This window comes from Polyodon spathula, chromosome 9, assembly GCF_017654505.1.
Source record: "Polyodon spathula isolate WHYD16114869_AA chromosome 9, ASM1765450v1, whole genome shotgun sequence".
Taxonomy (NCBI): Eukaryota; Metazoa; Chordata; class Actinopteri; order Acipenseriformes; family Polyodontidae; genus Polyodon; species Polyodon spathula.
Genome location: NC_054542.1, coordinates 20,423,298 through 20,437,334, shown reverse-complemented (window position 1 = coordinate 20,437,334; position 14,037 = coordinate 20,423,298).

The following is a 14,037-nucleotide window of genomic DNA, read 5'->3' as shown; positions in this document are numbered from 1 at the left end:
GAGTAGAGAAACTCAGAGGGTTGTTTGGAACACAACGAGTGGTGATGGTATGAAAGGAGTCAAACCATGGTGCTGCTGGGATCCGTTCAGAACCAAATAGACTGGGATCAATCTGCTAGGCACAAGCATTGATGGGACGAATCGCCTCATCTCATTTATAACTGTTCTTATTTTCTTATTAAGAGGATGAAAGTAATCATTTCAACCACTGACCCCTTCCACAACAATATGAAACGTGGTAGACATACATTTCTGCCCTGCTCTTGGATGACTGGTTAGAGTCTACATGTGGGCGTCCTAAGAGCTGTCAACATCACAAAACTGCCACAAAAGGCCAAGAACTGAGGGAATAGACATCTCACTGCTTAAAGGGGAGGAGGTGCTTCCAGGACACGAGGCATGCTTACTGAGCAATATACTAAGCAATGCCTGCACTGTGGATAACAGTGAGGACTTCAAAGCTAGTACTAACAATCCGGCACCTTTCATGAGCACCAAAACAACGCAAATAGTGTAAAATAAAACAAAAACACTGTAAAGTATCTTGAAGTTATTACAGTTTGATTTACAGCTTGTCAGACACAAACTGCTATCAGAAGATTTCAAACAAAGAAACAGTTTCACCAAATCAGCAGCATTTTCAACTTTCCCAGCAAATACAGTATATATTACCCTCAAAGTTCCTGATAATTTAGAATAATGTCTGTCATTTTCTGTTTAAATTAATAATATTTTGATTTCTGCCATTTCACATATACCGTATGACTAAAGCAATATAATACTAAACATGAACCAAGTGAGCTACCAATTATTAAGAGGTACAGTAGCTAACTGCAGGTTCGCTACCCAACCAAAGACAAATATACACTTAATTCCAATTGGAATACTGTATATAGTGTACATGTAAGTAATGTAATTATCATACAATTTAATGTTTATAAAACAATTACCCTCTTAAAACCTGCCACTTTTTAAAGAAATATACCCTTATATATATATATATTGTGCAATTCTTAGTTTCTCGAATCTGAGTTTATTTAGCTAAAATATGCTTTAAAAACTAAATTGTATAAACTAATTCAGGAAGATAAAAACACTAAGCATGTTATATAATGACTCCACAAATATAAATATTACCCAGTATGTCTCTTTACATCCAAAAACACCAATAAACTATTAGATAACTCAATAAACCCCTTTAGACTGTTGAATGTGGTTATTTTTTTTTTTTCCAGTTAAGATGCCAACCAGCTGGGTATTGGCTTATTTAAAACCTGCCGTAACACTCTCACCTGACTGCTTAAACGAACCATCAAAAAGACGCTGGCAACTTCGGTCTCCTTTTCAAAGACGGTAGGCATGATTATTCCTCATTCCTTGAATTCCCTGCCCATCACCCTTATGTCTCAGTCTGGGAGCAGAAGAACAAGTTGCGGCAGTCAGGGTCCCTCACTGCCACTTGTGTGCACACTGGCAGCAGCAGCAGCAGTGGAAGAGCGTGTGTGCAGAGCTGGAGGGCAGCAGCAGCACTGACAGCTCAGGAAACAGCTAGGAGAAGAAAAAGCAGCGCATCATTGACAATACGAATGAGCTAATTATCATGCAAAGCACAGGCTGCCGCTGGGAAGATGTAAGCAGTGCACCGAGATAAAGACCACATCTGGTACTAGGGAATGAGAGTGGGAGGGAGGGGTAGAAGAAGGTCGCAATTTAAAGTCTGTCAGCCCCTGTGCATTTTTGATTTGACAGTTTTTTAAAAATGTATTTTTTTTTTTTTTTTTTTTTTTTTTACACTATGCATTCAAGCTAAAAATGTGCAAACAGATTCCCTTTTAGTATTTTGATGCAGATATTGAACCTCTCCTTAAAGGGAGATATTGAAGGTTTTGTGTAAATTTAGCCCCCATTTTTTTCAGAAACTATATTATAAAATTAACATTAAACAACTTGGTAGGTCAGGTACAATTGTTCTGCATTGTTCCTTTTGTGTATGCTTGTCCTACTCTGTAGGACGTGGTACCACTTGGCATTTGATTAATATCTAACATGAACACATGTTAAGGTCAAATTGTCTCATTTGATTACTATATCATGTATGACTTTATTGTTCTATGTTGTAACCTCACTGTTTCTATACTTTTAAAGTAAAAGGATAAATCATTCAAAAACAGCTGGGAATACATCAAATGTGTTACAGTTGGTTGACCTAAAACTATTTTGTAATTGAATGGCCAATATAAACATGACTTCTCTAGCAATGATGAAGAAGCTTTGGCACAAAGAAATGACTATATATAGAAGAACACATGCTGGGGAAGCTTTTACATCAAGTTGAGACCAGGCTGCCATGAAACATTTTGCAAGCATGCACAAATTGATGATCTCACTCATAAGACCATATTTTATGCAAAGTAGCCCATTAGACAAACCTGTCCTATGTCATTTCTATGTACCTACAAGCTGACAGGCTTCTAATGGATGTCCTGAAACATCATCAGTGATGTTGGTTTGTATACCTCTGCTTTAAGATGTGCCCCCCTTTCTGTTTAAATCACTCATGTATCTGTTTGATCTACTACTGTAATCCCACAAACATCTCTAGTTTTAAAACCTGATTTAGGAAGTGCAACATGTTTTGCATAGTGTTCACACATTTAGAAAACAGGCAACACAACAAGGGTAATGCTCCACTTGTAAGCTTTATATATATTGCATACCACCCTGAGGCTGGTAAATTGCTTACCAATGCATTCTGCCCTGCTGTTTAGTCAGAAAGGTAGTGTGCTACACTCTCTTATTAATCTCCAACCAAACATGGCATGTTCAAACTGCCTTGTTTGAAGCTGAAGGGTATAAGGTTGAGTAACCATTATTCTTTTGAAGTGGCATTGAGTTATTTTGAGGTAACTGGAATGATGTGTTCTCTGTACTCAATCACAATAAGCCTTTCTCCTGTAAATGAATCCTGTGAGATACATTATAAAGAGAACCCACAAGGGGAGGAGAAGATCACAGCTTAAATACCATAATGTGGAAATGCAAATTAATAATTATCTTACACACAGTCCATGCCATTGATATGTATCACTGTCAGTATTATGTCATTCGTGGAACAATATTAAAAAAAAAAAAAAACAGACACATCTGTACAGAAAACAATACATATGCAAGTTTAAGCCCAAGCATATTTGAGCAATTATACAGTATACAGTATATCTCACTTTCAATGTAATCGGTTATAGGAACCTATGTGGTTCAACATGTGGAGCAGTCAGTGGGGGGGCTATAAACAGAAAATATAGAATCAGCCTTCAATAAACATTACAACACAATACATGTACCAAAGCTTAACTACAACATACCTATAATGTATGATAACTGCACATGACTTTGACACTTTGCATCACTGCCAATAATCTCTCCCTGACTTCTACTGCATGATCCAGTACCGGTATAAAGTTACTCATGGCCATCAATATATCACAGGACAAACTGACTTTATAAAAGAAATACTGGTAGGTTTATGTAGTTCAGAATAGAGCTCATAGCAGCAGAACATACTGCTAAAATGCACTCTACTCTCTGTTATAAACAATCTCTCTGGGGCTGATTTGTTAATTTAATCACAGTTTTCAATACAGTATACCATTGCACCTTTTGCAGAATTTAAGATTAAGTCATGAAAGCATGGTTCAAATCCTATTTGCATTTTTGCAGATCTTGGCTTTGCTCTTGCCTAGGGTTAGGGAAGACAATTGTCTGGAAATGGTTAACCTCATTGATCTTTTGTATAACCAGCAACAGAAAAACAATTTAGACTATGAAAACATAACGTATAACAAGCATTACATCACACCTGACCTAGAGAAACACAGAATGCAGGACTGTATTAAGTATGAAGCCAATGTCTGAAAGCAGTAGGTGTTTTTCATCGGGAAATCAAAGAAACCCAATACGGCAGGCATCTGAGGTCACAGGTCAAAGTGAAGGGCACCTTTTTGCCAGAGATATTTTGATAACACAAAAAATATGAAGTATGATACATTAGCAGTTGAAATGTAGTAGCTAGCTGTGGCAGAGCTGACGGTAGCAATGGGTTGAGAAATATATAAAAACGCCCCTCATCGAATACTTATAAATATGAAATAACCAAGAGTTCAGAACACCTGCTTGCAATAAAACAATTCAGCTAAAAAAGATAATTATTTATATTTATTAACGGTATATCATAAATAACACCATAAACCAGAGCTCTATATACACTGTCTACTTTAAAAATTACAAATTAATTGACAAATCAACCCCTGCAACATTAAAGGAGCTAAAGGTTAATCATCTGTACAGAAGCGATTAAAACAGCAAAAACAGAGACTACAAAAGAAAGAAACGCTGACCTAATAACCAGCTCAGTGTAGGCTTCTGTAGAATAATAAGTATTAAAAAAAAAGGTTTTGGAATCCTTTTCGTGTTTAATCTGCAAAGGTCAAGACTGGAGAAGCATGTCAGTTTCCTGGGGCTCTAATAAGAACTGTGCTGCTTTACAACTATTATATGATCCCCCTTAACTTGCACCTGTATTTCAAGAGGACCTTAAACCAGGGTTATCTTAGATTATCAACACCGTAGAGGACTGCTGGAAAATCATCAGGGGCAAAACTAGTGGCAGCCTCATGACTTCGGAATGATTCTTCCTCCTGCCAAAATGGGTTTACTGCTATCCTGCTGCTTTGCAAAATTGCCAATAAGGAAGTGAGCAATTACTCCGGGAAAGAGGAATTGCAGTGTGTGTGTGTGTTAAGAGACCACTGTTGTGCTGATGAGAAAATTACCCTCCAGTCCTTGTTTGTGCACACTAAAACACTGGCTTACAGGAATCACCTCTCAGCAGGAGGCCTCTAACTAAATTGAAAAACTGGCTTTGTCGCAATATAAGGCCCATACATTTTTTTTTTGGCTTACTGTAACCTGACCAAAGATGTTTAGGCAAGATTCTGAATGGAAAAAACACAAATAAAAAATAAATAAATAAGAACAACTTTACACTTTATTCAAGCCCCTGCATTAAAAGTCTGAGTAGCTTATTTCTGGTTTGTTAACGTTATTGGGTGTGTTTTTCCTTTCTGAAATGTGCTGATGAAAGATTGGAGTAAATAGCTCTGAGAATCTAGCCCTCTGTTCTGCTTTCCATTTTAGGTTTCTGTATTGGGCACTAGTTCCCAGCCTCGTCCACAGAGGAATCCTTAAATGAATCCCGGTGCTGTTTTTCTGGGTTGGGTTTGGTTTTTTATACCTGCCCTCGTGACACTATTCTAGCAGGAACTATACATACAATGGGCGCGTTAAGTAAGTGAGCTACTCAGAGTGAGAACGCTCAGAAAGCACACCGTGCAGATTTAAATGACTTAACGCTCTGCTCCACGAGAGCGCTGAGCGACATTTAAAAATTGAGAATAATAATTATTTGCTTGTGTGTGTTTCTGAGGTGATGGTAGATGAAATGGCTCTGTGTGAAGTTATTGTCCCCAGCTATACCTCACTGAGTTCGGCGCTCTGTTTGGACTGAACCTCATTTCTGGCTGTGTTTAATACCGACAATACCGACATTAATAATGAAAATTATGAATAATATTAATACTATAAGCCTAATAATAATACATCAATAACTGTAAAACAGCTCTACATTTTTTAAAAATGAAATTAAATTATGCAAATTCGAAAACAACCATTTTTGCCATCTTTTTTAGCCAATTAATACATAACTTAATAAATCGAAACCAGTTCATCGTTCTTGACAAACGTATGTGTCAGTCCTGCCTGCCATCTCCACTTGTTTCCTGCAGGTGGCCATTCCGTTCGCTCCCTCTGATGACTGATGAGAAATGCTCAGGAGCGCTCTGAGCTGCTCAGCAGGAGCAGAACTGAGCAAGTCGTTAAGTTGATTCTTTTACTGAGCCTCTCTGAGCCGCTCACTTACTTAACGCACCCAAGGCCTTGGACTGGAACTTCCTTACAAAACTTCCATTTTAAATTTAAAAGTCACCATAAATAAGAACTTGTGAGAAACAGTTGAATTAGACCATAGTGGATTAGTGACTAAAGGTCAAGGTTGGACAACTGTTTTTGCAAAATAGCAGGAAGAATGATTGCATTTTGAACATGGATATGTAAATAAAGATAAACAGTGGCAGAGCTTTGAGGAATTGTATCTGATCATGTGTGAGATGTAGCAGCACACTGTTCTGTTTTGTTTTCATGTCTCAATGGTGGATGGTGTTTCTTTTGTATTGTCAGTGGAGTTTTCAAAGCAGCATATTCCATGGTCTCAAAGGGAAACCCAGGAGTGATGTTTAAATGCTTTTATTCTCTGATAAACTCATGTAAAGCACAAAAATGCTGCACATGATTGGTGAACACTGTAAACAATGTCAATCCCTTGGCGATAGTTGGTCAAATAAAAAAAAACATACTGACATCCATAAAACATGAGACTGTTTAAAAAAAAAAAAAAAAATCCACATTTAATATTTTTATGATGTTTAATATTGTATGTGTCAATTTCTTTAATGCGAATTATAAAACGGCAGATACACATGCTGTTCTCTGATTGGTCAATCACCTGTTCCACCCATTGAAAAATGTTAATCAACTAACAAGTAAACAAAAACAAAAAAGATATCAGGAAATTGAAGAAAATGGGAACTCCAGCCCCCCTCCTGTTATAATAAAGCATGTTTTCCAACTTTAAGTAAAAAAACATCGTCAGGAAAAAGATATGCAACATTATTACCATTCAACAAACCAAAATCGTAACTCCCACCATGAAACAAAGAAAGAAATCAGGGAATGATGCACATGGACTTTAATATTCCACTGTAACCTGCACTTTCACTACTCAAATACATATATATCGAAAATGCCTGAAAACCTGCCTGCTTTTTATTTACATCCTCGGTGCCTCCTACAACATCATCTACTCACTGAAGCAAATGGGTATCAATGACACCGGTTCAATGATGTCAAAACTGAGCAAAGCAGTGGATATGCAAACCATCCAATAGGATCTACTGCTGCTCAAACTGGGCTTGCAACATGGCAAATGATGGCCATTATGGATCACAAAAAAATAAGACATCCATCAGAAGCTACCGGCAAGCAAGCCATGAAGAAAGAAACACATGGTCCGATATCCATGAACCATCCCAACTCCACACTAGAAATTACCCTCTACACACACATCAGCACCGTCCACTTTCAGCACCATTACAGCAATCAATTTTTTTAGCAACTGTTCTTAATGTTAACCCAATATTCCCCAGTAAAATAAAAATCTATTAAAAATTATCACTAGTTTTTTAAAATAATAAATATAGTACCTCTCACACCACGTTCACCTGAACATTTTTTTCTTTTTAAAACAGTGAAAGAACACACTAATGAAAATCACTCTCAAGAGTATATGCCTAATTAGTGTGTTAGTAAGTAACAATGATAAATGTCATTTTATAATTGAATTATGGCACTTCAGGGTATTGTGCTATGCTGAAATATCACAATCGTGTGGGGTTAGAGGCACTCTGCCTGCAATGTCTTGCCTCATAACTCCCTAAGCCGTAGTGATATTTCAGCATATCACAATACCCTGTCATGCCATCATTCTTAATTATAAAGGCAACCACAAGCCAGAGAAATATGTAAAAACTGTGTTTGATACTTTAGGTCAAATAGAACACAGTTTTCATATACAAACTCAGAGAACAACTTCAGTACCTTTATAATTAGGTTCCTAAGTCATCATAAAACCATTAAACTATTACAGCATCCTAACATCTCAATGTTTATGAACAGTAGTCATTGTGTCAAAAATGATATGTTTCATAAATAAAATGTTCAGAACGCTGCCATAAATATATTGTTTACAACAACGACAATACCCTCCTGTACAGTGGAAGTATTTTTCAGTGTCGAACTGACAAGTATTAGTTTAAACTTCAGTTAGCTTTAAAATAAATTAAGTGCGAGCTTTAGCACACATTAAGTACTAAACATCCTCTCCACCATCCATTACTGCAGAGCCTAACCATGGCCTAAATTAGTTTAAATGATTTGTTCTTTGTCGTTAACAAGAATTGTTATACAATCTCATGAAGGTAGAAGCATATCAGGCCTAATACTTGACCTGGATTTATGATGGATCATGCATACAACACACATCTCTAAGAAGCACATTTTCTCTGGATGAGATACAGGGTAATAGGTAGCAGAAAATGGGATTAATGTTAAAGAAAACAACATGAGCGATGTGGCTCATTTTGGCATGACTGGTCCACTCTCTCTCTCTCTCTCTCTGACTCCTTCCACTATAAATCATCACCCAGTTCTTAATAGAAACTGAGGGTACAAATATTAAAGTAAACCACGTAGCCAGCTTGATGACAAGAAGTCTACCATAAAACTGGATTTTGGGAGATTTTATAAAATGAGTCCTTTGCAGTTCCCATTACGATAAAGAAAAGCATTTAAGTAGAAGCTGATTGGTTTGATTTATAATATCACTGGTGATGAAAGGTATAAGGTTCAGGGCCACCAAAACTGTTCTGTGTGATATAAAGGAGGGTGCCCTATGAATTATATTTTGCTTTATAAGCTGTAATAACAACCTTGAGCATGTTACTGACTTTCACTTGGCACACAGGCTGAGGTCAGGCTCATAAATATCTGTTCATAAAAACTGTATGTAAGTATAGCAGACAGGCTGTAACATTTCTATCTTTAGGAAAGTGAGGAAAGGTCAATAATATGTGCTTGTTTTAATTATAAAGTATTTATCAAGCTTGATTCAGTACATTACACCATGTATGAGTTATCATTAGGTTCGTCTTTGATATTTTGAATATCAAATTATTTCACATGTTATATGTAATTTACAGGTAACGTACAAAAGTAATGGCACCTTACACTTAATATAATTCAAAAAAAAATGTTAAAAACAAACATTTGGTGAACATTAGCCACTATATAATATGACAAAGAGCAAAATATCAACTGCTGGATTACATTTATCCAGATTACAAATAGCGATAGGTTGTGGATGCAACCCCGGTTCCCTGAAAGAGAAAATAACCATCAAGGTATGGGATATTGCCGTCAGGCAGTAGGATTGGCTGAGCTTTATAGCAAAGCTGCCGATAGGCTTCCGCGTGAGCTGACGTGTAAGCCCACCCCCCTGGGAGCTTACTATACGCAGCACGTGGAGGCTCTCTTCCTCTTTTGCTCTTCAGGCTGTGAAGGCTTCCAGAGCGACCTCGTGGCTTGATGGTTATTTTCTCTTTCAGGGAACCAGGGTTGCATCCTCAACCTATCGTTCCGTTTCAAGTCAAAAATAACCATCAAGGTATGGGAACAGCGTACCCAAGCCGTCGCGAGGGAGCATTCTCGGCAGTAGGGCAGACTTACGTCATAACGCAACTGCGTAGGCAATACATCTAGGCATATGCGGAGTTGTGCCTCAGCGTCTATGCTCGCAATGACACCTGTCCTAAGGTGGAGTAGTAAACACTACATTGGCATCCTGAGGTGCCATAGAGTGTAGTATAGATGCTCCAAATAGTGGAGCAGAGGAATCCAGTACGTTTAATCTGTAAAATCTCATAAAAGTATGCGGTGTAGCCCAACTGGCTGCCGTGCAAATGTCAGACACCAGGACCCATCTAAAGAGGGCCCAGGATGTCGCCATACCCCTAGTGGAATGCGCCTTCAACTGCCCTGGTGATGGAAGGCCTGCAGATTGATAAGCTAATTTAATAGCATCCACTATCCAATGGGAAAGGCGTTGTTTAAACAATGGTTGACCCAAGGTCTTAGAACCATGGCATATGAACAATTGTTCTGTTTGCCTCACAGTCGATGTACGGTCAATATAACACCTCAATGCCCGCACGGGGCAGAGCATGTGTAACCGTTCTTCCTCTGGGGAAGAAAAAGGAGGAGGATGGAACGCCATCAACTCGACTGGCTGGTTCATGTGGAACGGGGATATGACGTTTGGTAAAAAGGCTGGATTTGGGCGCATGGAGACCTTAGAACCATCTCCTGTGAAGCGAGTACACGATGGATGCACTGACAGTGCATGTAACTCGTTGACGCGTTTGGCTGATACCACTGACAGCAGAATTGCGGTTTTAAAAGACATGAGCTTCATATCCACAGTGTGGAGAGGCTCGAATGGTGCCTTGGTAAGGGCTTCTAGCACCACATCAAAGCTCCATGACGGTAAGCTGGTCGTTCTTGGAGGTCGCAAACGTCTTGCGCCCTTGAGGAACTGTGATGGCAGAAAATGGCAACCTGGTGATAACCCGTCAATGCGTACATGGCAAGCTGATATGGTGGCTAAATACACTTTAAGTGTAGAGGGAGATTTCCCTTCATCTAACAGTTTCTGTAGAAACTGTAATATCACTGCCATAGGACAAGATATTGGGTCATGGCTCCCCGCCAGACACCAATCTTGGAACAACTGCCACTTGTACATATACTGTGACCTAGTAGAGGGAGCTCTAGCATTCTGAATGGTCGAAATCACCGCCGTCGAGAGCCCTAAGGCTGACAGGCACTCCCGCTCAGGGACCAAGCCCATAGCTGCATGAGCTTTGGGTTCGGGTGCCAAAGCCATCCTTCGGCCTGGGATAATAGGTCTGCTCGCAGGGGAAGCTCCCGTGGTTGACCATGCAGCAACTGTACCAAGCTCGGAAACTATATCCTCCGAGGCTACCGAGGAGTGACCAGGATCACTGTCGCTTGCTCTACCCTGACTTTCTCTAAGAAGGCGGGGAGCATCGGAATCGGTGGAAATGAATATAGGAGCCGTGGCGGCGATTCGTGAGCCAGTGCTTTGACTCCTAGGAGACTGTTGAGGTCCCTCACTGAGAACCATAGGGGGCAATGTGTGGTCTCTCGCGAAGCGAAGAGATCTACTTGCGCTGTGCCGAACCATTCCCAGATGTGTTCTACCACCTGGGGGTGGAGACGCCATTCCCCTGCAAGAGGGCCTCCTCTGGATAGGAGATCCACTGCATAATTGACTCTGCCCTGTAGGTGAACTGCACGCAGAGAGGTCAAGCGCGGCTGTGCCCATAGCAACAGCTTTGCTATCATCCGGTGAAGGCGAGGGGACCGTAGGCCGTCCTAGCGGTTGATATACGCCACAACTGTGGTGTTGTCTGACCGCACCAACACGTGCTTGCCTAGAAGTACTGGCAAGAAGTGCCGAAAGGCAAGGTCCACTGCTCTGAACTCCAGAGCGTTGATGTGGGCTGACCTCCAGGGTCCTGACCACACTTCCCGGGTCCCTGAGCTGTTCCAGACTGCTCCCCAACATTGGTTGGAAGCGTCGGTGGTGACAACCTCCCTTCGGAAAATGGGACCCAAGAGCACACCCTGGAGGATGTTCGACGGAACTTTCCACCAGCGTAGTGCCTTCCAGCAGGTTCGGGATACCATCAACCTGCGGTGTTTGTCTCTCCGCAGATGCAACGCGAAGGCATTGAACCAGGCCTGTAGAGGTCTCTGGTGTAATAAGCCCAAGGGAACGGCTTGCGAGGTGGCAGCCATCAACCCCAGCATGCGCTGGCACAGCTCCATGCTGACTGTTTCTCTCAACCTGAATAGGGAGAGACACCGCTCCAGGGAGGCAACTCTTTGTGTCGACAGGGTCGCTTTCATGGACACTGAGTCCAGATGCAGACCCCAAAACTCGGTCTGTTGGCTTGGCACGAGGCGACTCTTTTCTGAATTGATCTTCAGACCTAGCCGCTGAAGATGGTCTGTAACCATCACTGTGTGCTGTGCCAACTGCTTCTTCGACTGCGCACAGACAAGCCAGTCGACCAGATAGTTCAGCAGTCGGACGCCTTGAGCCCGCAAGGGAGCTATAATAGTGTCCATACACTTTGAAAAGGTTCGAGGAGCTGGTGACAGGCTGAATGGGAGGACACAAAACTCGTACACCCTGCTCTGAAATGCGAAGCGCAGATACTTCCCGTGACCCGGGCAGATGGGAACGTGAAAGTACGCATCTGTCAGGTCCATGGTGGTCAACCAGTCGCCGTGTCGGACAGACTGGATGACGTGCCTGTGCGTAAGCATCCTGAACGATAACACCCACTGGTATTTGTTCAGTACTCGCAGATCTAAAATAGGGCGGAATCCGCCGTCCTTCTTGGGCACAAGGAAGTATTTGGAATAGAACCCCTGGTCGAACAGAGCAGGGTCTACTTGTTGAATGGCATGCTTCCTGAGCAATGACTGTATTTCCACATTCAGAGCTGAGGACTGAACCGAGTCCTTCACTGCAGTTATGACAACCCCCTGAAGGAGGGATGCTTTAACCGGAACTGAAGGGTGAACCCGTTGGATATAGTCTTGCGCACCCAGATGTCGTTGGTGCATAGTTGGGAACTGGAGATGTGAGACAGGGTAGGGGTGTGTTAACAGCTGCCTGAAGATTTCAGGGCTGTTTTGGCTGCGCTCATCCATGAGGAGACTGGCCAGAACCACGGGGACATGGTCTGCCACCTCCCTTAGGTCGCCACCCTCCGCGCTGCGGTCCTGCAAATGGAGGCTGACCGCGCACTGCTGCAGCTGAAGGAGGTGTCTTAGCGCCCCATGGCCGCGGTAGATGTTGTGGTGGTGTTCTATGCCACTGATGCTCTTGCTGGCGTTTAGGCTGGAAGGGCTTATGCAGCCACATCTTCGCCATCTGCTGAGATGCCTCCCGGGCTTTAGCAGAGATCTGTAGCATCTCCTCCACCGCTGGGCCAAACGTATGCCCCGGTGTGATGGGAGCATCTAATAATGGGGCCTTGTCTCGCCTGCGAGAGCCAGAGCTGCCTTCTGGCAACTACCAGGGACACAATACTCCTGCCCTGGGCCCATGGATTTAGCTGGGCTATCTTGACAAGGAATTGAGCGACCAATGCCAATTCCGCCCTCAGAGACGCCGAAAGGTGCTCTGGAAGATCTTTTTTCTGGAAGATTACCTAAATGCAATGTACTCTGAGTGTTTTGAACTGAACGTTGTTTAACAAAAGTCAAATCCAGGGGAAATTCATTGCATGCTATTTCTATTCCAATGAGGAGACTCCCTAAGCCTATTTCTTGCAAATGGATGTAGTAGCATAGTTCCCAGCAATTCTCCAAGTAGAATTCACACTTTTTTTTTTTTTATTGCTTTTTTAACATGGTTCTGCGGTACAGTTGTAGTTGCGCAAACATTACAACTGGTGCATGATGCTCCCACCGTCGCTTGCTTTAAATCAGCTCTCAAGACCCACCTGTTCTCTTTTGCTTACCATGCTCTTTAAACCTGATATCTGCTATTAACTGCTGTGTTGCTGCTACTATTACACATATTATGTTCTCTTTTGCTTTTTGACCGGCTGCTTTTGCTTTATTAGGATCTATTCATCTGGAAGAACCCGTGTTCTCAAAGGGTCGTGAAGATGTGTCTATGGCGTCCGAGACAAGGTCGACTGACGCTACCCCGTGACCTAATACCGAGAATTAGACCCGCCTGAAAATTCGAGATAGCATGCTAGAGTTGTATGATATCCTGCAGACTCGGATGACACAAACGAGGGGTGAGTAGGAACCCAGCCACTTCTTCCCGAGATGATTAAAGTTTTTTGTAGTTGTTGCGGGAAGACGGTCGTCGCGGACAGTACCAGTCTGTTGCGGTCCAAGAGATGTCACAAAGGTGCCCAGCTTACCTAACGTTCTGCTACAAACAATGAGACCTTCTAATGGATTTCGTTACTGAGACAAGGCACACACGAAACTAGTTATGGCTCGTAAAATACACATGGCCGATGTTAGCTTGAATGGCTTACAGCTTGGTTCCTTCCACTGCAACTTTTAAAGTACTCTCAGCTTGATGTCTGCAGTTCCTTTAGTTGTTATCATGGGAGCTGCAAGACATGTCGAAGTTTAGGACTCATTGTTACTGACTAACACATCTCGAAAGCAGCAGTACGATGAAGGAGT